The 27,483-nt window shown below is 34.8% G+C and overlaps 1 protein-coding gene across 8 annotated transcripts in view; it reads left to right on the forward strand.

The window, feature by feature from the left end:
• Positions 1-18,072: 18,072 nt before the first annotated feature.
• The window catches only part of LOC131068546 (protein CHROMATIN REMODELING 35), a 162,158-nt gene continuing 152,747 nt past the window's right edge, over positions 18,073-27,483 (forward strand). For 4 of the 8 annotated variants that reach the window (XM_058003750.2, XM_058003748.2, XM_058003744.2 and 1 more), the window contains exons 1-3: positions 18,073-18,379; positions 19,795-19,893; positions 20,251-20,331. The gene's annotated coding sequence lies outside the window, so the exon portion shown is untranslated. Of the gene's footprint in view, positions 18,380-18,842; positions 18,862-19,794; positions 19,894-20,250; positions 20,332-27,483 lie in introns of those variants that run through there. The other 4 variants (XM_058003747.2, XM_058003749.2, XM_058003752.2 and 1 more) reach the window with 4 other exon arrangements.

Here is a 27,483-nt window from a genome sequence, read left to right on the forward strand (position 1 = left end):
AGGAGAGAGAAGGGAGGTTCGCTAGGATTCGATGGTTTTCACTTAGGGGGGAGACTTTACATTCAAAAGAGGGGTTGAAACTCATAAGATCCAATCCCACACAATGTAAGATTGGATGCTAAATGAATTTCAAGGGTTAGGAAAGCAAGGCTACCCTCTTTTGTAAAGAATGTTGATAAAGAAATTAAGCTAGGAATGCATAGAAAGTGACAAAGATTCGCTTATAAACTGAGTTCGGGTTATAGGATGAAGCTGCGGACCTGGAATTAGCAGTAAAATGTCGATACGGCGCTGTCCTGCAAATTTGAGCAAAAGTTGTCGGGATGATGGCGCCTGGCGCCACGGTCCTCCAAAAAATCCGCGAAACGAAGTGGGATCTGTTCGTCTCTGCACAAGGATTCCAGATCTTCAATCTCAGCCGCGTACCTGCAACCTACACACAGAAAAGCGAAGACGATTGGGGGGTTAGGGATTAGGGGTTTGCCTTTAGGTCAAACCCCGACTTTGGAATTAACCAAGAAATGAGCAAGTGTTGTAAATGTAAATGACTGTAATGTAAAACAAGTACTAATACCTTGTTCTAAGGATGTTTGTATCCTTATGTGCGAAGGTTTAGATGTTGTATGTTGTATGTAGTAGCATGTAGTAAGTGATCTCCTCTTCAATAGTTGAATCCTTGACTTGAATGCAACACTTAGCCTTGAATGGAGACTTGGAATGATCAATTGCTTGAATGCTTGAATGCTTGAGTATAGTTTCCACGCTTTTTCCGTCTTATTCTCACTTACCTCATGAGAGAGGAAAAATGTAGTTTATATACTTGTCAATTAGGGCTGATAGACTGATTTTCCCGACCTTAGGCCGACCAGGGAAGTTTATTTCCAATTTGCAATCAAAAAGACCCGATACCACTTAGGAGACCGGGCCCAAAATAGGACCCAGGGACCAGGGCGCTGGGCGCCCTGGTCCTGTGGGCACTCTGGTCCCACCTCCCGGGGCAGCAGGGTGCAAGGAGGTTCAGGCCAGGGTGCTTGAAAAATGCAGTTTTTTGGTGTCGAAAACAGGTTTTGGGGTCTCCATTCAGGTTGCGTGTTGCGTCGCCATCGTGAAGACCGAAATGCAGTCGAAATTGCAAGTGTCGCAATTTTAGGATGCTACATTTAGCCCCCACTTTAGCGGGAGTATGTATGCTCATACTTCCGGTAAAGTACAAGGAAACAACATTGAATAGACTTTCACCACGTCAAGGAGGCAAGATACACCAAGCCCCCAGTGGACTAAGGATCTTACAACTTCGATTGACAAAGTAAAAGGGAAGATCACGAGGGAGAACCATGACTGTCAGTAGTAAGGTTCCCTCACTATGAGTCATGCAAAAAGAAATACCAAAATTTTTCAAGGCAAAGCTAAGCTCGCCAAGAAATTTTCAAGTATCGTGAAAGGATAGACAGGGTGTATGCCCCCCTACGTTAAAGCGATCGCACACGCCTCAACGGGGGTGATTGTTTTAACGTAGTGATACACATAAGAAATGAGAAAGGAAAGGAGCACGTTATCACAAAGATTTAGCCCCCAAGTGTGAGATAAACCCAAGGATAATAGACACAAAACACAAAGCACGAGGTGACTTCGCTTTCCTCGGGGTCAGTATGCTGTATGATAATTCATGTATATATATCATATGTATGTATGCATAATTGTTCTTCATTCCCCAATCAAGGAAGGTCACCTAGAAGAAGGGAACACATGTGTCTTTTGAGTCAACATGAGAGAGACCAACAGAGATCTCAATGCTTTGCATCGTCCTCAAGTAGACAACACTAAGGACGACAAATAGAAGAATGAGAATAACATATAGAAGAAGTAACAAAAGAGAGGGGGAGAGAATCTGCTATGCTGATGTAACTAGTCTAGCATGTCATCTACCCCCCGATCTTGCTGATCAATGTTTCGGGAAGGCAGGGAACACGCTAGAGGAGGAACATCCAACACAACAGATGGAGCTATCACAAGATCCAAACAAGGGCTATGTTCATGTTCCAAGCCACATTGTTCTTGTCTAGGAGCTAGGATAAGTGCTTTAGAAAATTCATTAGATAAATGGTTATCAACATCAACAAGTTCATATTCACTATCAGAAGCAAGAGGAGTAACATTTTCATCATGAATAACATTTTCATCTATATCATCATCAAGATTTATAAAAATAGGATCTTTAACTCGCACAGGATCAAGACCATCATGCATCTTATGTTTAGGAGATTTAGGCTCAATATCCGGTTGAGGAGAAAATGGAATAATGCTTGTTGAAGGTGTTTTTGGAGATTGTAAATTTTGAGAAGCGGCTGCTTGAGCCCTAAGACGACGCTTTCGTCGGCGTTCGCGTGCAGAACGATTACGTCTAGTCTTAGTAGGAAGTGTAGAAGATAGAGGAGGAGGAATGTTCTCATCCTTATCACTTGGGTGTTTAGGTTGTGGTCTCTTAGGCAGGATAATAGGAGAAGAAGAAGGTCTCTTCTCTCTATAAAAGGCAGGAGGAGGAACTGCTCCATATAAAGGAGGAATTTTTTGGTTTAGGAAGAAGACCAAGTCCATCATGACGAGGAGGTATAGGTCTACTTTTAGAAGGTTTATCAGGCATAGACATAGTCACATCCATGGGGACGGGTTGGGAATCTTCTTGAGGAAAGACATTAGTTTTATCTTTCAAAGGAAGAACTTCCTTCTCAAGAATGATAGGAATGTCAAGTTTAGGTGTTCTAGGTTCACTTAAAGATAGGATCATATCTGTTTTCCACTTTTGATAAGATTTAAAAAGATGATCACTTCGCGGAGGAAGAGATTGGAATTGTTTAGGCCAAAAGTAATCAATAGGAACACTAGAGGTTCTTTCAGCTGGTTTAAAGAGACTATGATTGACAGTAACAATTTCACCATTATGGGGAAATTTCAAACACTTGTGAATAGGAGAAGCAATAGCTTTCATGGAAGATAACCAAGGATAGCCAAGCTTCACACGAAATTGTTCGGAAGAAGGAATAATAGCAAAGTTCACATCAAGAGATTTGTTATGGACTTCAATAGGCAATGTAATAGAACCAATTGCAGGAGAAGAAAATGCATCAAATAATTTCACAACCACATCTGTTTTGTCATAGATTACTTGATTCAATTGCAAAGTAAAAAGAAATTCTTCAGTAATAACATTAACCATGCACGAAGGGTCAATAAACACTCCACGGCAAGGCATATTCTTGACTTTTGCAACTATGTATAAAGGACCATCAAGTGCTCTAATGGTTTCACTAGAATCAAATGTGATGGAAGGTTCTTTAGGGATTTCTTGCTGCTCTACAAAGTTAATCACATTCGGAGTCATAGACACAAGACCATCAGATGAGAGAGAGGAATCATTAGCCTCAATCACATTAGAGGTATGAGAAGTATGAGAAGGTAATGGATCAGTGAAAATCTGAAGATTTTGGTTAGGAGGAGCTACAGATGTGTTGCCTTTATCATTCACTCCAGAAATAGAAATAGTATTATTATCAATCAAATCTTGAATTTTACCCTTTAAAGAAAAACATTTTTCAGTATCATGACCAGGCTCACGATGAAAATGACAAAAAGCTTTATGATCAAAATAAGGGGAAGTAATCTTTGCAGGATCAATTTGTCTTATAGGAGGAAGAGTAAGCACATTTTGTTCCAATAACTTATTCATAATACCATGCAATGATTCATTCAAAGGAGTATACTTTCTTTCTTTCTTGAAAAATTTAGAAATAGGAGGCACACCTGATGTTGCATTCACATTGTTGTTGATGATGTTTTCATTGAATTTGATGGAATCTCTGTTTGGTTTAAACTTCCCAAGTTGTTGACTGCTATCACCCTTATCACTCGGAGCCATAGGATGTGATTGTTCCATTTGACTCACAGTCAGTTGATAATTGTGAAGAGTGGCACACAACTGTTGGAAAGAAGTAAACTCAGAAAACAGAAGTTTGTCTCAAATATCTTTTTGCAAATTAGAAATAAAGATTCTTTGAATATCATTATCAGGTACTGGAAAAGAAATTTGAGCATACAAATGCTTATATCTACCAATGAAATCAGTCACTTTTTCTTTAACACCTTGTTTACAATGCATCAAATCAATCAAAGTAACTTTAGGACTTATATTGTTTTGAAATTGTTGAATGAAAGCATTTGCAAGTTGTTCAAAAGAAGTAATAGAATAAGAAGGCAACGAGCAATACCATTGTAGGGCTTTGTCTCTTAATGTTCTAGTAAACAATTTTGCAAGCAACCTTGGGTCATAAGCAAAATCAGTACAAATTGTTTGAAAAGTCTTAACATGTGTTAGAGGATCTCCTTTACCATTATAGAGCTCCAAATGCGGGATTTCAACATGTTTAGGAGGGATAGCTCGAACAATGTCAAGAGAAAGTGGGCTCGCAACATCAAATGTGGGCACACTAAACTTAGATTGATTCATAGAGGCAATTTGTTGCTGTAGAGAAGAGACAGTTTGTGCAAGATTGTTAATGGTCGCTTCAGTCGAAGAGTTCATATTAGGTGTGTTGGACTGAGATGGAGGTGTTATGTTATTGAAAGAAGGTAGAGAGTAAGGTGGTGGGACCCTATGATAGTCAACCATAGGGGATGATTGGATAGGAGGAACACTACAAGGAGGAATGGAATGGTTAAATGAATTGCCCCCTTGTGTGATGTTCATTTGTGAAGATGTAATAGGAACACTCATTGAAGGAATGTATGAAGAAGTCGGATTAAATGAAGGAAGGGGGTTAATTGAAGAAGGAGGATTGCCCCCATGACTGGTAATCACAGGAGGAATGTCTTGTATAGAGGTAGCCATGATGTTTGATGTAAAGGTAGGTATGCTAACAATAGGAGTTGTCAAAGGAATAGAATGATTGACTTGTGTAGGAGGTTGTGTATAACCTAAAGATTCAGCACAACTCTTCATAGGCATCACATTCGAATCCACAATGTGTGCAATACCACGCAAAACATCAATTCCATTCTTATCACTTTGAAGCATACGTTTTAGACCCTCAATTAAAGGAAGAGCTTGACTATCGAGATACTCATGAGACATCCATTGGTGAAAATCGTCAAATTGGTTGTCCAATTTCGAAAGTTGTTCAACGGAAACTTCATGGGGAGCTTCTTCATCATTCGGAGGATTAGAGGAATTACCCATGTCCTCGTTAAAAAGGCTATTCAAATTAGGTTCCATCTCCTCGGTAGTTAAACCTCGGAAAAACTTAATTCTACGGCTTCGTCTAACGGGAATAGTGTAAGTAGGGCTTATTGTTGTAAAACTCATGCACTAGAGAGAAAGAGAAAATTTATAATTTAGAGGTAGCAATTTTCAGTAAAAACAGCCAATCTTCCAGATTTAAGCTGTTAAATGCAATCACAACAGTCTCCCGAAATTTTGGAAAAAATGTTCGGGACCGTGGCGCTCGGAGTGCAACACGGTCTTGGCAACTTTTTTCGAAATTTGCAGGGATGAAAGGTATGATGATTTTAAAGCTAATCTGAAAAAATTGAGGGATTTTACGATCTGTAGATAGGCCAAATTAAAGTTGCAATCTCAAAATTGAACCCTACCAAGATTGTCGAAAAATTGCAAAATTTGAATTTTGAAAAAGAGAGGGAAACTGAAATTTTGAATTTTATGATTTTAGAGGGAATGTCAAAAGCAATGCAAATTTTGAAATTAAAAAATTGACTCAATTTCACGCAGAATTCAATTTTGAAAGCGGAAATCAAAGTTATTGTAATTAAGCACTTAATTTCAAAAGTCACAAAATGCAAGAATTTGAATAAAGCACTGAAATTTTGAATGAATGCAAACACAATTTTCAGATTTAGGATAGTAAGAACACAATTTTGGCACAAAATTTCAATTTCAACAATTTTTGAATGATTAGAAGCCTTAGACCAAGCAATCGCAAGACCAACTTTGACTGTAATTTTGAAGGTGTTATAATTGATAAAATCAGCCAAAATTCTGGATTTTAGCAGGAAAATACAGCAAGATCTCGCTCCCGAAATTTTGGAAAAAATGTCGGGGACGATGGCGCTCGGAGTGCAACACGGTCCTCGCAACTTTTTTCCAAATTTTCAGGGATGAAAGATATTGTGATTTTATTGCGGAATCCAAAGTTACAGCTGATTTGGAGATGTTTTGATCGGTCAAATTATCAGACAAAGGTTGAATCAAGAGGGTTTTAAAAATTAGGGTTTTGACACTTAACCACTTAATTTTCAAAATTAAAACACAGATATGAATTGATAATTTGTAATAGAAAAACAGATCTGAAGCAAGCATTAACAATTAAACATTTCGCAAGTTCAATGTTCAAAAAGAAAATTTAGGGTTTTTATGCAATCACCTCTAAAATTTTGCAAAAGATCAAACATGGAAATGTAATCAAGGAATCAATTTTCAGATCTAAGCATGAAAAATTAGAAAGGATGTTCACGTCGGGTTCACCAAAATGTAAAGCGGAAAAATCGCGATCGAACCCTAGTTGGTCTCCCCTCTTCCAACTCCGAGGAGAGAGAAGGGAGGTTCGCTAGGATTCGATGGTTTTCACTTAGGGGGGAGACTTTACATTCAAAAGAGGGGTTGAAACTCATAAGATCCAATCCCACACAATGTAAGATTGGATGCTAAATGAATTTCAAGGGTTAGGAAAGCAAGGCTACCCTCTTTTGTAAAGAATGTTGATAAAGAAATTAAGCTAGGAATGCATAGAAAGTGACAAAGATTCGCTTATAAACTGAGTTCGGGTTATAGGATGAAGCTGCGGACCTGGAATTAGCAGTAAAATGTCGATACGGCGCTGTCCTGCAAATTTGAGCAAAAGTTGTCGGGACGATGGCGCCCGACGCCACGGTCCTCCGAAAAATCCGCGAAACGAAGTGGGATCTGTTCGTCTCTGCACAAGGATTCCAGATCTTCAATCTTAGCCGCGTACCTGCAACCTACACATAGAAAAGCGAAGACGATTGGGGGGTTAGGGATTAGGGGTTTGCCTTTAGGTCAAACCCCAGTTTTGGAATTAACCAAGAAATGAGCAAGTGCTGTAAATGTAAATGACTGTAATGTAAAACAAGTACTAATACCTTGTTCTAAGGATGTTTGTATCCTTATGTGCGAAGGTTTAGATGTTGTATGTTGTATGTAGTAGCATGTAGTAAGTGATCTCCTCTTCAATAGTTGAATCCTTGACTTGAATGCAACACTTAGCCTTGAATGGAGACTTGGAATGATCAATTGCTTGAATGCTTGAATGCTTGAGTATAGTTTCCACGCTTTTTCCGTCTTATTCTCACTTACCTCATGAGAGAGGAAAAATGTAGTTTATATACTTGTCAATTAGGGCTGATAGACTGATTTTCCCGACCTTAGGTCGACCAGGGAAGTTTATTTCCAATTTGCAATCAAAAAGACCCGATACCACTTAGGAGACCGGGCCCAAAATAGGACCCAGGGACCAGGGCGTTGGGCGCTCTGGTTCCACCTCCCGGGGCAGCAGGGTGCAAGGAGGTTCAGGCCAGGGTGCTTGAAAAATGCAGTTTTTTGGTGTCGAAAACAGGTTTTGGGGTCTCCATTCAGGTTGCGTGTTGCATCGCCATCATGAAGATCGAAATGCAGTCGAAATTGCAAGTGTCGCAATTTTAGGACGCTACAGTAAGCAACATCTAATTTGTCTTGTATATGCCACATCCTTAGCATCTCCCTTTATGTCAGGTCAAACTTGGTCAAACATCCACGTGGGTCACTTTTATATCAGCATTCATTGGTATGGTGAAAAGCATGTCATTTGATCTACCCTTGTTATTGGCGGTATTTCTCCAAGTCTCCCTTTTCCACAGTTCTACAAATGGCCCAGAAGTCACTTAAAGTAGACCTACAAAGTTGCAAAAGCCTTCTTCCTTACCACTCAACTACTGCCAGCATGACCAAGGTGGGATCCACCCACTTCTTCCTTACACAAACAACTTGGCCAAAGTGGGGTCCACACGTTTCTTCCTTACAACACATCTATTGCCAGTTTGGCCGAGGTAGGGTCCACTCATGTAGGGTTCCAAAGATATTTTCCCTTCTTATGTAGATTCGCAGATGACTAGTCAACAATGGAGTTTGGGCTTGCGGAAGTGCGAGGACCATGACGATAGACACAATGTGTTGTACATTCCCTATAACAACATGTAGATATCATGATGTGATATATTGTACTACAAAAACACAATTTTAGAGTTAAGCTAGTTCACCTAGTGCCTTCACAACTCTATAGCTTTTGTCCTCTTATCCAATTGCAATTCCAAATAGTTGAGCCCAATTGTCTTCTTTATCTTTGTTTTATGACTTTTGACTACACACACACTCCATGTTTATTCGACTTACTTGCATTGTTCTCACTGTTCTTTTCTCAACTTGTGCCAACTAGAGACAACACCAATTTTGTCATTTTGACCTTCATCAAGAGCACTCATCATCACGCATATTTGTCCAGTGCATTACTTCAATTCTTGATAACCCGATATGATTTCGATACAAACATACAACACCTTGCTTTTATCCTCTGCTTCCTCTAAGACACTCACCATCTTGCATCTTTGTCCCATGCATTACCTCAATCATTGACATCAATGACAATCTAATGCCAACATAAACAACTACGAATAATAATCAAACACATTGATCTAGAATTGATGAATACACTCAATAATTTATACTCTGATTAACAACAATATAAGCTACTAGGAGTATGCAATTACCTCGAGTGGACCTCTCTTGAGTAGCCATAATCCCAAATTATATGTATTCAAATCTCAACTTAAATTTCCATTGATAAATCCATTTTTCACTACAATTAAAAAGAGTACATAAAATAAGAACATACTTATTGATTAAACAAAGTTATTGATCACCAAATTTAAAGGCTATCAACTCTAAAAGGATCTAGCATACATACAGAATCCTAAGAGTCTCATTATTTTTGGACTTGAAACAAATTGTACGTAAATTTCAATCCCTCCAAAAACATAGGGAGAAGACTTATTCTATCCTAAACAACATTAGGAACCTAATTATATAGAGGTCCAAGTGTTGCAATTCTCTTAGAACTCTATATTATTAAGAAATCAATTGTAACTAAAAGGATGCAAAAACATGGCACAATAGTTTATGAGTCATGTTCTAACATTACCCCAAAATCCTTACTCTCATGAGTGTATTTATTCCTAACAACATCATAAATAAAGGTGGAAAAAGAGAAAAGAGAGAGGAAAAATAACAAAATCATAATAACTTAAAACAAGAAAGCACAAAATATGTTTTTTATTTGGCAAATTTTGAAGTGAAGTAGTAGCCTGACACTCCTTGGTCAAGATATTGATTTGATTTGAGAAGGTAATTTTCAAGGGTTCATGATCAACATCGATGGTTTCACCTTTTTGGCCCATGGTTTTGACCCTAATTTTTCTAGTCATGCCTTCCTATTTATTCTCCCTCCAGATTTCGTGAAACCCACTCTTTAAAACATAAAGACTAAAAGCAAAAATATATTATTTCTTTATTGAAGATCACCACCAAGGACAAGCTTTTTTTCAACTCCTAACTTTTATTGCACGATGAGTAATTTCTTTTCCAAATTCTACCAATTCTAGAAGGTGATATAAAACTTCTCCACTTCCTACCATGTATTCATCAATGTATGTGTTTTGTTATTCTTTTACTTGTTTAAATAGTTTGATCTCCATGTCCTACATTTTTTTGTTGGGTGATATGATGTTAGGCTAATAACAATTTTGTCACATTGTTATAAAGGTTGAGGTTTTCTTAGAGTTTCTCCACATGGTCCCTTAAGACGTCATTTTTGGGACTCTTGGTCTTGTTGCACGTTAGGTTGATAAGGTGAGGAATTAGATTCTTCCACAACAAATATCTTGGGCTAGGGTGTAGGCCAATCCTTATTGAATGTGATCCTAATATTTTTAGTCATGAAGAGCTTAATAGGTAGTTCAAGGATAGGGAACCCTATTCCAAAATATATTTCCTTTTTTCAAGAGGTTTATGGTTTGGCAAAAATTTGTAAATAAATATTATGGTGGAAACCAAATGATATTTTGTGGTAGTCTGATAATTTTCAATAGTGAGGTAGGATTATCCATGACTATATCCTTCGGGCTCAAGGGAGGGTGAGAATCCATAAACCCACTTTGAGAATCCATAATCTTTCATTAAAATGAAAATCATCAAAATTAATCATTTTTTCTTTACCATGAATAAAACATAGCTGAAGGAGAGAGATCATTGATATTTTTATATGTCTTCTCCAAATGATTCATGTTGGGCTTTATATGTTTTAGAAGACTGGTCGATAGATGTCTTGACCGGTCATGTCTTTTAGACATGACCAATCAAGGCACCTATTGATCGGTGTCTTTCCATATTGCACATCCCGATTTTGGTTATGTTTAGTAACTAACATTTAATACTTAAATACTCGATTGAAATGGTGTTAGTTATGATGCTTTGTTAATGGCCCGATTATAAATGTTTATCGGTATGAACTAAACCCGATAACAAATAGAATTACATATGCTATCGGGTTAATACCCCAATAGCATATTAATGTCGATTCATAAATGAATCGACATTAATATGCTATCGGGTTATTAGCCCGATAGCATTTAGATCGACGCTTAACTATGTTAAGCAAGTTGTCGATCTAATCCATCTTTATCCAGTGCCAATATCATAATCATGTTCAATGTTACAATCTAATAAACATATTCAGTTCAGAAAGCATAAATCAGATAATCTAATAGCATAGATGAATAAACCATAACAGAATAAAGGAGATTAATGGGTTAGAGAAGTCTTATCTTGCAGAAGCTACTAATGCATTAACATAATCTAGCATTTTAATTTTGTCATTCTCAAGGTGCTCCTTTCTTTTCAATACATATTTTTAACACCTCTTTTATTATTTTTAACTTAGCTATTTCATATCAAATTTAGACACCACTTTATATTTTTATTTTCTAGCTTTAATATGCCAAATAGACATATGTCAATATACACTTGGCATGCAACATAAATTGGAGAAAAACAATAACATTACTTAGGTTAGGTTAAAAAATGGATTTTATTGTAACTTTCATTTGAAGGCTTACCTTTATTTGGAAATCGATCACATTATGCAAAATGACCCCCTCAAGCTCCTAGTCGAACCATTTCACTCCAATTATTATGAAACTTTGGATTTAATATTTTCTATAAAATTGTCAACAAGATAAGAGAAAATTAATTTCTCAACATTTGTGAGAAATTTTGCTACAAAAATCTCATGACATTTGTTGAAATGAATTTATAAACATCTCCAATAAAAGGTTTTTTATCGAACCTTCATTAAATTAAAAAAGTACTAAGTAAAAACTATGATAACATTTGTGAAAATTTCAATCTTGCAAATTTGAGAAGGTCTTCCATCACTAAGAGATGCTTGAAGCAAACAAAACAAGACAAAAAAAAAAGATTTGAAATGAACACTTTTTTTTTTGGGGTGATGCAAGATCACATATGGAGTTAGATTCTCCTACATCAAATAACTCATTTTAAATTGAAGGAAACTAGTTATTTTATGTAGATGTGTTGCAAGAGATGTTTTCCAATAGCTTTTTGGGATGTAAAAAATTGTGATTCTTGAATGTATGGTTTGGAACTTGGTGTCATTGTTTATCTTGACTAGTTACTTCCACAACTACAATATTGATCATGTACTTATACATCTAACTAACATAAGTGTGAATATGCTTTTGATGAATATCATGATATTTATATATCTCTAAAGGTTTTCTTTCTTTTTTGGTCATGGATTTATGTGTTCATCACTATTTAAAAACTTAGTTGTGTTGTTAAGAGTTTGCACGCAACAAGAATAATTATTCCATTGTGTTAGACCTTTTGATATGAAGTAAATGACTTAGAGAACAATCAAACACAAAGTGAAAGCATGCAATGGACTCCGTATATGATTTATGCAAATCAAGCACTCTAATAAACATTAATTATAAATTGTGTAAGTAAAAAAATGAGTTGAAATCTATATGTCACTAAATGAATTAGGGTTACATTTTTTAAATTCAAATCAAAGGGTCATAATTGAAATGTTTCATACATCAAGTTAATACATAGTAGTTAAATAGGAAGGGTTAGGTTGACTCTAAATTTAAAAAATTGAAGTCATTTCAACACTATACACCAAATCCACTTTATTTATGTAATTACACACTTAACATAAAATTGGAATGGATAAATGTGAGAATGAGGTCTTACTCAATAGCTTAGATAAAATCAAAGACAAGTTAATATCATGCAATAGATGTCGTAGATGATGAATGCAAATCAAGCACTCTAACAAATCCTCCTTAATAATCGTGTAAGAAAGATTGACTTGAAATCCACATGTCACTAAATAATTGGGGTTACATTTTTAAATTCAAATTTTAAATAGTTAAAATGTTTTATACATCGAATTAACACATAATTGCAAAAAAGAAGACTATATAGGCTTTAAATTTAAATTTGAGTTAAAAAAATAAAAGATTATTTTATCAATTATATATTAGATCCACAATATATATAATTAAAAACCTAACAAATTTGAAATGAATAAATACGAAAAGTAAATATTATACTTAAAAAATAAATACAACTAGCAATCACACCTCGGTGTCCAATAGGTACATCGAGGAACCTTTTGATAAGTATGACATTGTATGGAAATAACATAATATTTGAAATAAAGAACAATAAAATGTGAAATGGAGTTTGCTCGGAATTGCCAAGAAGTAAATTAGAAATAAATCTTCAAAGAGATGTTACCCATGGTTCGTAACGATTGTAGGATACACATTGTCTTCAACACAATAAAAAAATTTAGAAATCTACAGTCCATAAAAGTATTAATATATAAAGTTGAAAATTTTGACATTTGATTAGAAAAATTGAAGTCCTCATGACTGACAAAGCTTGAGATGGCCTTTTGAATATATGTGCAAGGAATTTTATCTATTGGAATGGAAAACCAACACTCCATGCCTTATGCTCCTCAAATGGATTTGCATTCATCTAATTCTTCTTTGCCATTTTTTCCAATATCCTCTATAGATGTAGTTTCCTTAAAAAATCCATGTGTAAATATTGTTAATGTCATTAATAATTTTAAAAATTGTATGATATTTTTCCTCATCATGGATATGGAATTTTGCCTACAACTTGGAAATCTTCTCCTTTTTTTGTGCCTCGCATCCCCATTCAAGGTCTCACATATTACAAGGGATTACTTAAATGAAATGACATCCACATTGCCTATAAACATCAATCTAACATTCAAGTTATAGTTTTTCATCTATTTGAAAATTCTTTAGTTGGAGTTAAATTTAAATTTTAGTGGCAAGTGTATTAGCTAGATATGTATTAAGAGGATTATTATCTATCAAGATACAAACGATCTACATGTATAAAAAAATATTAATATGAAACCAATTCTTAGGATAATAACGATCGTGAAGTAGATCCAAATTGTTATTTCAAATAGAATGTACCTGTTTATTTAAAATTTCATAGCTCATTTTATTGGTCCAGATGGTAAAAATCCATACAACATAGAAGGTGGAATATAGAAAGAGAGAGAGGAGACTTGAGAGACAATGAACAATAGGAGAGATAGTGAACAATGTGAGAGAGAAAAAGAGTGATAGAAGAGTCATAGAGATATATAAATAAAAACAAAGAGAGACTGAGTGGAGGAGATTGAAAAAGAGATGAGAATAGAGAGATAGAACAAGAGATAGCAGTCTAACATGTAAATGGAAATATAGATTTAGAAAAAAAAGACTAACTTTTGTTCATATTTTGTACTAACAATTTAAATATGACATGTCTCCATGGGAATCTATCTCTCTACTCATCTCTTTGTGTCACTCTGTCTCTCTATACGTCCCTCTTTATATTTTATCCATTTGGCACAGTGTCTCAAAGATATGCTTCCCATGGAATCTAATGATTGTAAGATATACATTATCTTCAACATAACAAAAATAATAAAAATCTGCAATTTAAAAGGTAGAAATCTATGATGTACGCATGGTGAATGGTTATTGTATACCTGAGATGTGGTGTTAGTCAATAAAGAGCAAAATAACAAACATACTGATGAAACATTATATGAAAAGGATATAATGGATAACATAAGTTAAATAAATAATCCTTGCAAGACGTCCCATTGTCCTCTGTCTTCGAGGATTCCTCAAGTCACGATTGCTCTCAAATCATTGAGCAACTAACCTTTAGAATGACAACTCCAAGAACGAGTGACATGTGATGGAAATGATCTATTTGCAATAAATTCTAGATCTATAAGATTGTAACAAAGCTAGATATGACGAAGATTATGCTATGATAATGAAATTAAACATGTTATGATATTGATATTATGTTATGCTAACATGATATATGCTATGCTAATGATAATCTGCTTCTAAATGCTCAAGCATATGATTGAGACAAAGAGAGCCAAAATTTGGATTCCTCACAATGAAGAAGTGACTCTTATTTATAGAAGAAATAGGGAATTGGATGATTAAGATTGAATTATCTTAACAATGGCTAGGATTGCATGATCCTCAATCCATGAGATACTTTCAACCCAATACCATGTTAATAAGTGTCACCACGAGGAGGCTTGAGAGGAGAGAGAAAAGACATTAAATGCCTAAAGAGACATGAGGGTTACCCTTGGGGGTTTGGTTAGGATTGAGTTAATGGACAATTCTTTTATCCAAAGGACAAAAGAATGTGCAAGGGCTAAAGGATAACCATGATCAAAGCAATGAATGCTTGAAGAGACATGTGGGTTAAATGGATGGTTGATTTAGAGAGAAAGCCTCTAACCAAGGGTCACAAATGGGTTAGTTAGTTTTAAGCCTGTAATGGTTTATGGAGACTTTGAGGGTTAACTTGTTGAATAAATAGAGCCTTTAATGCTCTGAGAAGTGACTCCTTCCTAATTCCTTCGTTTAGGATTATGCTTAGGAGAGGATTAGGCTAAATTAGAAGGTTTTCGAAGAACCTAGAAGGAGATTAGCGTGCAAGTGAATTTTGTAGGAGAATGCAAGTGAGAGGGATTTTAGGATTTTGATTGGAATAAAATTTATTTATTCCAATTTATTGGTGCAACTTTCATTTGGATAGATATTTAAATAATTATTTATTTATTTAAATATGAATGTGAAATTTGGATTTTATTTAAATAAATCTTAATTAATTTAAATGAGAAAAAATGGGGATAAAGTATTAAATACTTGAAGGCTTGAAGGAAGTCATTAAATGCTTGAAGACTTTGAGGGAAACCATTAAAGGCTTGAGAAGTCTCAAGAATGAAACCATTAAAGGTTTGAGTTGATAGGTTTTGGGTTAACCTTTGGTTTAGGAATGTGCAAACCATTAAAGGGTGATTAGGCTTATAATAAGGGTTTAGACATGATTAGGAGGAAGGTTAACTTGCAACTTGCATTTTCTAAAAAGTGCAAGTGGGGGAGGGATTTTAGGAATTTAAATAAATATTAATTTATTTAAATGCGAGAAAGGAGATTTTAGGGATTTAAATAAACATTAATTTATTTAAATGCAAGAGATGGGATTTAATTAAAGAAATATGATTTATTTATTTAATTAATGGTCTGAATTTGTTTAAGTGAATTAAATCAAATAAATTGAATAATTTATTTAATTAATAGGAGAAGAGGGTTGGGATGAATTAATTAAATATTAATTTAATTAATAGTTGGAAAAGGGGAAATGATTAATTAAATGTAGATTTAATTAATAGTTGGATAAATGACATTAAATAAATATTAAATTCATTTAATCAAGTGGATAGAAATAGGTGTCTACATTTATAGTTGTTTAATTTGTTTACATTGTACAAAGTTGAAGACGAATTATTGTTTGCTCAGAGAAATTGAATTCCTAACAACTAGTAGTACTCAAGGCGGTCTTTCAAATATATGCATAGGGAATCATATATGCCTACACTCCATGCTTTATTCTCCTTTAACAAAATTTTCTCCAACTCTTTCATTTCCCTTTGTATTATAGCAATTTAGGAAAAAGAAGAAGAGATCTTTCCTTATTATGGATTGTGATCTTACCTAAAGGATGTTTTCTCCTTCTCTTCAACTTCACATCCTAATTCAGGGCCTCATCTATTACAAGGGAGTACAAAGAAAATGGAATGGCCTCCATATTGTTTGTAAATATCAATTTAACATTCAAGTTATATTTTTATCTTCAAACTTAATTTTAATGGTAAGCTTATTACTTTGATATGCATTTGTCGAATCAAAGCCCCATATTTGAATGCTTATTAATAATTTTATCTCCAACAATTACAATACCTTGGTGAGAGAGCGTGATAATGTGAATCAAAATATTTAAGTCTTAATCTTACATATGTAAAGAGTTTCAAATACCTATAGTAAAACCTTTAGTTTGTTTATTGTTGAAGTTGCAAAAATCATTACATGAACTTAAAAAAACCCCTAAAAAAAGAATGATCTTGAATATTGATTGAACATTGATTTATACCATGAATTTATGAAGTATGTTGATTAATGAGTTTTATTGTCTTGTAATGTTTAAGGTATATGGTAGTTGTTAAATACCAAAAGTAGGTCTCTTTCTCATAGCTTCTACCCCTCTTAGTTATCTCTTTAGAAAGCTAGTTAGCTTGTTATATTTCTTATAGATTATTTTAAATAAAATATCATGTCAAAATATATAAATATTATATTATATTATACATATATTTAATCTAAAAAATATATTAACACACTTGTATAGATTAGATAATCTCCATGTATTGGGAAGCTTTTCTTTCAGTTGGCAAACAAGTATGTGCTCATCATGTTTCTTTGCTACCCATGGTTGTGCCTTCTTCTCTTGCTATGGCAAAATAATTTCTTAATACCCACAATTTGATCTTTGCCAACAATTGAGTTGCATTGGCAACCAAGTACATGGTCTTCAAGCGCATAAACATAGTGCTATCACCCCATGGATAACACTTGTGACAAATGAGAAAACTATGTACAATCAAATTATTGATAACCAAGAGAACATAGCCATATAGGTGGGTGAGAGAGGAAGAGGTGATGACTCTAATGTGATCTCTACGAGAGAAGAGAGAGAAAGGCACATACTACGTTGACTTGTAGAAGCCCATCTCCTCCCTCACACTCAACATTGTTTGTATAATGTTTGCAAAAATAAGTTACCCTTCCCATGAATTGGGTGAATGGGAGTGGTTTTTATAGATGGTGGCTAAGATTATGCATCTTGTAGGAGTAGTTGTTTTGTGAGACTTCACTCCCTCTCTTGTCTTTCTCGACTGGGAAGGCCATTGTTGCAACATGTAGACCACTCATAAAGTATTCAAAGTGTTTGAAGACAAGCTCATCAATGAGCACATTGATTGGAGAAGAATGAAAAAGTCTCATGATCTAAACATTATGAACATGTTGCTAGACATCACCAAGAGTGAAAATTCCGAGATAGAAGTGTCTTGCATTATTCATTCACTTTAAAGCCTTATCAAAGAAAGATACAATGACTGAGATTAATTGTATTGCCTTACATCCTTCTCTTCAATTCTCAAGTATTGATTTCAATACATAAATGATTCATATAGAATCATAAATGATTCTTTTCATATAAAATTACCTTAAACATAAATATAAATAATAAAACTTAAAATTATATACAAAATACAAGAAACGCTATGTTTGGACTATAAAGAGCTCAAGTAAAGTGGGAGTATCCATTGAACAATGAAACTACCTCACAATAATTCCATAACATTTTTTACAAATAAAATTGAAATCCCTTCTTCCCAATGATTCTAACATTCCCCGTAAATTTTTCTCGGCAATAAGCTAGTGCTACCTAGCTGCAGAATTACGCCTAAAAAATTGAATTCAAATACAGTTCAAACGGACACGCCTCGTCATATTAGTGACATGATTCTCGTAATATGTGCTGCAAAAGGCGTGTCACTCTCGCTTGCCCTGAAAACACCCAATGCTGGACGTACCCACTATTTTTCGTTCCCCACTTATTGGAAACCCTCACTATCTCAAATTTCTGTACAAAGAAGGCCGGTGCATTACTATGTTACGAATAACGCTAGTGTTTCTGTTAGGAGCAACAGGTTTTCTGTTGTAGTTAAAACAATTTCGCAGAAGAACAGGGAGCTTTAGAAAGGTATTTTATATTTTCCTATGCATTTTTTTGGGGTCAAGTTTAGTGCATTTTGAGATTTTGAAGAAAGTTGTAGCTCTGAAAGGCAGATTTCTTGTAGATTAAGCGCAAATATCAGTGTGCTTATTCGTGAGTTATGCATTCTTTGTGGGTTAAATTTAGTGCATTTTGAGATTTTGAAGAAAGTTGCAGCTCTGAATGGTAGACCGCTTGTAGATTATGCGCAACTGGCGCAAATATCAATGTGCTTATTCATGAGCTATGCATTCTTTTCGGGTTAAATTTAGTGCATTTTGAGATTTGAAGAAAATTGCAGCTCTGAAAGGCAGACTGCTTGTAGATTAAGCGCAATTGGCGCAAATATCAGTTTGCTTTTTCACGAGTTTTTGAATTATATATGAGTTCTTCCGTCCACACCATCACCACGTAACGGGACTTTGGAAAACATATATATCATAGGCGCAGAGAAACTTCTTTAGAAAAGGGTATTTTCCTGGTGCGCTTTTTTAAAGGGTTGAATTTTGGGAACACTTGTAGCTTAAGGAGAAATGGAGTTCTTAAAGGCTTGAAAATTTGGTCTCAAGGACCTCTTCGCACTTTTTTTTGAGCAATAATTATATACATCGTGTTTTTCCAAGTGGTTTTGGTTTGTTTCGGAGTTGAAAATGAATGGGTGTCATTTTTTTTGTTGAGGATTCTAATATTAGGCGTTTTAGAGTTTAAGTAATAAACTTACGCACTCGTGGTGTCCCATAAACTGTTTTGGTCTCATGGACGTTGTTAAAATATCTCTCTTACTTAGAAATCAAGTTATTATATGTTCTCGTTGGATGTTTTTCCCTTCTGATAAAATGTGGAGATTTTTTTGTTGTCAAAAACCTTCGCCATAAATTAAAGGCGCTCCAAACCCTTATTCGGGAGCAACGCAAAACCTTGCATTTTGTCATAATCGAAAATGCATTAAGATATACAGCATTTTTAGCTGAAGATGAGATCGAAGCTCAGAAAGGCTTATCAATTTTAGCGCCAGGGGACCTTCAAATTATTTATTGGAGCAAAAAGTGCTTGCATTTTGTTTATTCATATTTTTTTTGTTCTTATAGAGTTCAAAATGAATGCATTTCGCTTCCTTTGTGCAACTCTTAAATTTAGGCTTAGAGACCTGTAAATTATACTTAAAGAGCTAAAAGTTGAGGAATATTGTGTTTCTTGTGATGTTTCTTTTTATTTGGTTATAATTTGAAGATTTTAATTTTAATTTCTTTTGTCAAAAATCTTCTATATTATTCAGATTAAGGAGAATAATAAGTTCATGGACTAGAAGTTGTGGTGTAGTGTGCTTTCATGTTCTGTTTTGTTCGTTTGGGTAAGATTTAGAGATTTATCTATTTTGTTTGAAAATATTTCTCGTTCTGTAGGTGAAGGAGAAATTTCCGTTCAGAAAAGCATGTAAATTTCGTGTCAAAGGACTTCCTAATTCTCTCTTGGAGCAAGAAATGGAGGCATTTTGTCATTTTGTATGGCTCTGCTATGCTTTACATTTGTTAATGCATGCATTATATTTCATATGTGTTTTTACTCTGTTTTAGAGTTTAAATTTGATCCATTTTAATTTCTGCTGTAAGATCCATGTACATGTCACTAAATTCTTAATGAAAAAGCCAGACGTGAAGATTTGATGCGATTTTGCTTTGTTTCAGAATTCTAGTTGCATGTATTTTGTGATTTCAGGGGTTTTTGTTTTGTTTGAGAGATGAAAATGTATGGGTTTCTCCATAACGATCTGGAAGCTTGTCGTTGAGGACCTTTAAATTATTGTGGATATGTAAATGCTCACATTTCACTTTTTTGTGCTATTCTTTTTCTGCTAACAGCTTGGATTGCTAGCTGCTAAAAGAATTTTGCAGGCTTGGATTGCTAGTCACGGGGAAGGTTCCATGAGGTAGAATATCTTGGTAAATTTACTTGGCCTTTCATTTTTGCATACAACTTTGGATTCATTGCTACCTGTAGGAGAAGTTTCTTTTTAGGAAGGCTGAATGCTTACAAGTTTAGTTTTATTTTATAGTATAGAGCTGTAAACCAATGCACATTTTTCTTTTTAGATAATTTTGTTGGGCTAAACTATAGGATACCCCCACTTGGAAATATATAAAAACAGTACAATATCAAAACAAATTAAACCATAATGCTCAATGGCACAGTATACCAGAATAGTGGAAAATGACTATAACACTACCATTGGCATTGAATATCAGGAGCCAACGTAAAATAAATGACTATCCATCCTCCACATTACCATTCAGTCACGGCTGCAAAACTTCCAACTCAGCATCAACTCAACTTCCAACTCAGCATAAACTATAGGATACCCCCACTTGGAAATATATAAAAACGGTACAATATCAAAACAAATTAGACCATAATGTTCAATGGTACAGTATACCAAAATAGTGGAAAATGACTATAACACTACCATTGGTATTGAATAACAGGAGCCAACGTAAAAGAAATGACTATCCATCCTCCACATTACCATTCAGTCATGGCTGCAAAACTTCCAACTCAGCATCCACTCAACTTTTAACTCAGCATCAACTCCATTTAGCAACCATTACACCTAAATTAAAATCCCAGCTAAAAAACAGAACACAATTTACACAAACAATTGTGTGCACCTGACTTTTCAACATCACAGCCCTATGCATCTTCCCACTCACCATCCAGGGCTGCCTCAACCAAATTTTGCTTCAGCCCATAACATGCATTGACAGGATTTTGAGAAGGGAAGCAAATGACTGTCAACACCTTGGCCTGTTCAGGAGCATGATGAAGCAAATTCCCACAAATTACAGGTACAATATGATTGCTTGAAACCTCTACGTGACCTTTGTTATAGGTCACCCTAAGGCTGACCATATTTTTTCCGACATTTGAACAGAATGCTATAAGCACATTTACCTTTCTTTGCAGAGTTTTCACTAGCATTGTATCTTCTTCCTTCTTGCGCAACACTGGAGGCTGTTATGTAGATCAATTATGATGCCCACATGAAGAATCATGCATTGGAGTTGGCAAAGTTGATTCCAAGTAAAAAACACACAGGTTGCAAATGGGTTTTTAAAATCAAATGTAAAAACTGATGGTACTTAATATACTTGTTGCAAAAGGCTATTCTCTGTAGGAGGGAATATACAATGAGGGTGGTTTGCTCCTAGAATAAAGGTGGTCATATTTTGGTTGTTTCTTTACATGCAACCTAGTTTCTTTGAAAAGTAAATTGTATAAGGTGGATGTGAAGAGCACCTTTTCGAATTGGGATTTCAATGAAGAGGTCTACGTGGGGCAACCTTAAATATTTCAGGTATCTAACAGCGATTAGTTAGTTTGTAGGCCCCTCGAGTGTCTACAATACATAGACTTGAGCATGCTTTTGTGATCATTGTACATTGAAATCGATCAAAATCTTTGAGATTCAATTTATATTAGTAGTTTTTCTAATACAAATCACTAATAAAATCACTAGGTCTATGTTGGTGATTTATCATCATTAGAAGTGGAACCAATACATTGTAGTTAGTGATGCAATCTATGGTTTGCTTTTGACATTAATGATCTAGGCTTCTTGTAGTATTGCTTAGGTAGAAATGTGACAATATGACCATCTCATTTTTATAGCATAGGTCAAATATTCTGTGAATCTTTTGGAAAGGCTTAGCATGATAGATTATAATTTTTCCACTATGATGGCTGGGTGAAAGTTATTAGCACATGATAGTTTAACACTAGTTGAGGAGTGGCTATATAAAAAATTGGTCGGTAGACTTATATGTCTTACATTCATGCAATCGAATCTTCGTTTTGATGATATGTATCTTAATTGTTTTTTGGCATAATTGAAGCTTCTTAATTGGTAGAGAGCACATAGTGCGTTGTGATATGCCAAGGTACACATGACTCTTGTCTTCTCTATCATAGGACAAGTGATTATAGTTTGACAACGGTTTATATGAACATTGATTGGCACAATTTAGCTTATACTTAGAGATTGACTATTGGCTATATTTTTTCTTTGTGCTTAGGAGTTGTTTTGTGACAAGTTGAGCTTTGTAGCCTTATCTTCCATTGAAGTTGAATACAAAGTAGATGCCAATGATAGTTGTGAAGCAGTATAACAATGCCAACTAAAATGTTACCTTTGACTTAGACAAGAACTAGTCTACTTTTTAGTTTTTTGTGATAGAGTGTTTTGAAGTTGGCGAATAATTTAGTTCATCATCTCCAACTTAGACAACAACAAGACCACTTGTTAGTTTTTGGCGAAAATCAAGGTGTTTTGAAGTTGGCAAATAATTTAGTTTATCATACTTGCATTGATTACATTGAGATTCATTATCACTATATTTGTCAAGTGATTGATATTGGGGGCGTTTCATTCTTCAATTGTTGTTGTACAAGATTGAGGTTATCCCTCTAGTCCTTATCAACAATGAACCTTGCTAGCTCCTTCTACACAGTTCCCTTACACTATCAATCAAAACTGACTATTAAAGCTACATCCAAATGCTCAAAAGCTGACGACAATCACAGAATCACAAAAATATAAATCCACAAACATGAAAATAATGCAAAACCCTGCAAAACCTTAAACAAAACACAACAAAAATAATGTAGTAAATGCTGCTGAAGATTTAAAACTCAAATCACCAAAAAATTTGTGAAACTTGATGTATTTCTCGAACGAAAATTCTAGACCAGCTAGAGTGGGTTCGAAACCAGCAAGATTGAAGATGGTTTTCGTCCTCTACAACACAAGGAATACTCCAAAGCCCATTTTAATAGCATCTTTGCATGTGTGCAAACTCTAAATGAATAAATGAGAGCCAAAACTCTGATTTATGGAGTTTGCAGAGAATTATGGCTTTTTTAAAATTTAAATATTTTATTTTCCGTGTAAAAGCTCTCAATGTGTTTTGAAAAAATAACTTAACTCTCCCCCCACATTACCTAGGTGTCCCACTTTGGGGGTCAAAACATAGCACTTCAATGTTTAAACACCAAAATGAATAATTAAATAACACACTATTACTTTAGTGCAAATATAAAATATTAAAATAATATTGATCATCTATGGAAACTCGTGAAGACATCGAAAACGGAAAGTCAATCATGTCAGAACATAACTAATGCTGAAAGATGATGATTGGCGTTGACACAAGAGTTGACACAAGAAACTAATGCTGAAAGATGACGATTGGTGTTGACACAAGAACTTACTATATAAGTGTAATGTCCCATAATGGGACCCTCTTATATTCTATCCTAGAATCACAATTTTAGTACATAGAGAGAACAATAGGACACAACAAATTAAAGCTTGGTCTGGAACCTGCACAACAAATTTGACAACATTTCTATTATGTCAATTAAAGCTTGGTCTGGAACCTGCACAACAAATAAGACAACATTTCTATTATGTCACGATAGAACATATATTCATCATTCTTAATATATTGCAAGGTGTTAATGAAGGATTCAACAACCCTTTCTCTCCCTACACCTGTCCTCATATGGAGCTCAAGAAGAATCACACAAGGTGCCTTGAGTCTATCCCTCTTCAACAAGCCCAAGAGCACTAAGGACCTCGTCAACTTGCCCTCTTGGCCCACACTCGGGGTTGGCATACCTGCTGGAGCCTAGTGCTCTTGCTTCCTTGTATTCTCCCTCCATAATTGGATGGTGAGATTGAAAGGTATTACAGAGTCCATCATATAATTTACTTAATCGTCATATGAACAGTTAGTGATAGAAAGGCATATTTACACTGTCTCACATATTGTAGTCTATATTAATATTACTACTAAATACTGCATAAGAACATTATCAGGCATCATATATTAAACATACATATTAAGCACATCCCCATGCATACCACCAAGAACAAGGGTGTTACTGCCTGTAACATAATAGCAATTCTAATCTGATTTGATCGATGGTGATGTCACTGGATGCTTTGATTCCTTTCCTTTATATCTCTCAATGTGAAGGAGAGGTCACATCTCTTCATCATGTATGCCCTTTTGCAAGAGACACACCCTTTCCACCATTAGCACCCTTTGAAAGAGTGCAACTCTTCATTATATGTCCTTTGAAAGGGACACAACCTTTCATGACCGGATCTGCACTTATTAAAATCAGATCTGTACTTCTCATCCCCCAAATTATCTCCCCTCAAATGAGTTTCTCTTCTCCCTTTTATATCTCATGTTTGAGGGAGTCACAACTTTTCATTCCATGTCTTTTGACCATTCATTAACTTAATTAAATTTAAATTATATTTAATTATATTCTTTTATGTTTTAATTTTATATTTTATTTTTTATTTATTTGAAATTGAATTTTATTATTATTATTTATGTTAAAATTGGATCAGATTTATATATATGGTAATTTTCAAAATCGTATAGTCACTTAGTTTTTATTCTAACACTGTAACTTCCTATATATTTCAGTTTGCAGAATATATATAGAATGGATCACTGATGTCTTTGACAATTTTCAGATTGCAATGTAACGTTGAATTATACTCAGCAGTATATATACTATAATGTTGTTTACACTATATATCGAACTATACTCAGTTTATATGATGTATATTAATCAACATCAATAACCAATCTGCTATAACAGTTTCACAATCTTATTATAATACTCAATGTAAGTATTATTTTTCTATATATATAGTTATTGACTATTCACTGCCGATAATATACAAAGTAATCCGCAAACTGCAGGGGTTGATTGCTAATGTTGTAAGTATTCCAGTTGTTTATTATTCTATCGACTGAATCCATAGTCGATAATATATAATAGTGGGTTGGACCACATAGAGTCACGTAGAGTCGTGACTCTTATGTGGAGCCATGTCCAGCCATAGCAAAGCAACGGAACCTTAAACACATTGAAGTCTAGCAAACAAGTCGGCAATAATAAAACCGACAACAGTAATAATCAATATTAATTAGAACGATCATTAATAGCAATCGACAATCATATAATATAGTCGATAACATAACTGTTATCGACTATGTGTAGAGTCAAATATATATATCGACTATATATTGACAATATAAATGATTATACGATCATTCAATAATGATTATAGTATGCCAGTTATGCAATCAAATATAAATGAAGGATAGAGATCAAGATTAATATATAAATGTCGGAGGCCGAAAAGGCCAGTCAGACATTTGTAGATCGATTGGATTTATCCGACCGAAGCTACATATTTCTAACACTCCCTCTTAGCTAGGGAGGATATCTTTCTTTCCTTCAATAAGTAATAACACCTTATAGTGAACACAATAATTCCATTTATTGTGTGAGAGATATCACCTAACCGTGCATATCCACAGATATCACGTCGCATGATACCCACCATAATCAAATAATGTAATATCCACCATTATGGCATGTCCATAGATATCACGACTCATGATATCCACCATTATGGCATTTTAAGGCTATTAACTCATGGCATGTCCATTGATATTGTGTCACATAATATCCACCATGAATATCTCTTTTATGTAACGACATATCCATGGATATCACGTCTCATGATATCCACCATTATGGTATATCAACTGATATTACTTCTATAGATATCAACCATCATGACATATCCACAGATATCACGTCATGAGATATCAATCATTATTGCATATCCATAGATATCACTTCATGTGATATCCACCATTATGATTTGTCCATAGATATCATCCCATGTGATATCAACCATTATGGCATATCCATAGATATCACCTCATGTGACATCCACCATTATGGTTTATTCATAGATATCACCTCATGTGATACCAACCATTATTGTGAGATCATCACCTCACAATAATGGTGAGATGTACAAGTGTTCATCATTGTGAGATTGTCACCTCACAATGATATCTACCATGGCTCATCTAGAGGGTAAACACACAAGTACAAGAAAATCATCACAGACTCTCTCATGTGATGTTTGTCATGGCGTCACACACATGACATCCACCATGAAACATATCAGAGGGTGTAGATAAGGGCTTTCATCTTAAGTCTCTCTCAAAGAGAAATGCAATCACAAGAGTTCACACTTTAAAACATCTTTGAAAAGAAGAATACATTAGTGAATAGCATACTTTTCCACCATGTCTTTAGAAAGCCTTTCACATAGTATCTTAAGTGAATAACATACCTTTCCATCATGTCTCTAACATAGTGATACTTGATCTCCACATGCTTTGACCTTTCATGAAATACAAGGTTGGAGTTTGCATCACTCTTGGTGTATTCCAAGCTCACCAAGTATTCATCTATCCAGGAACATGATGACCTAGAAGTCAGCATAAAGGCCTTCCAGCATACATGAATCATAGTCCTTTGATTGATCACTAGAGAAACCATCTTGAAATGGTCCACTCCCTCTGAACCAATATAACCAAGATCCTTGGATATCAATATAAGCACATCCTCTTAGCTGCTCCCTTTGTCACGAAAGCATCAATCATGGAAGATATCTTGCTTAAGGAGACTCTCATCATCTGGTATGATTCTCATACGGTTGGGAGTGCTAGATCCAAAACCACCATAGATCTACTATCATAAGATCAAGGCCTAGGCAGGAATATGATCATCTTGAGACTTAGAACAAAATCCCCTTTCAGTATGCTCCTTCTCACTAAGAGAGCCCTCTTGTCTCAATCTTGGCTTTGTAACCTTAGATGCAATCATTACCAGCACAAGTGCCTCTAATTGTGATTCTACAAATGTCCTAAATGTAAGGGACAAATTTCTCATAGTAAATTGAAGAAATTTAAAACACAAGATATCCAAATGCAGCTTGTCGTAAGCGAACATCTATTGACAAAGTTGTTTCACAAATAACACGCATAAAGTAATTGCATGAATTAACAAAAACTACATATTAAATTCATTAACATTATTCAATGACAAAGGAAACTTATCTCTTTCAAATCAGAATATGAATCCATCTGAATCCTTTTGTGGAATAGTCTCACCAACGTCCACAATGGAGGCTTGAGACATAGTCC

This window comes from Cryptomeria japonica, chromosome 4 (genome assembly GCF_030272615.1).
Source record: "Cryptomeria japonica chromosome 4, Sugi_1.0, whole genome shotgun sequence".
Taxonomy (NCBI): Eukaryota; Viridiplantae; Streptophyta; class Pinopsida; order Cupressales; family Cupressaceae; genus Cryptomeria; species Cryptomeria japonica.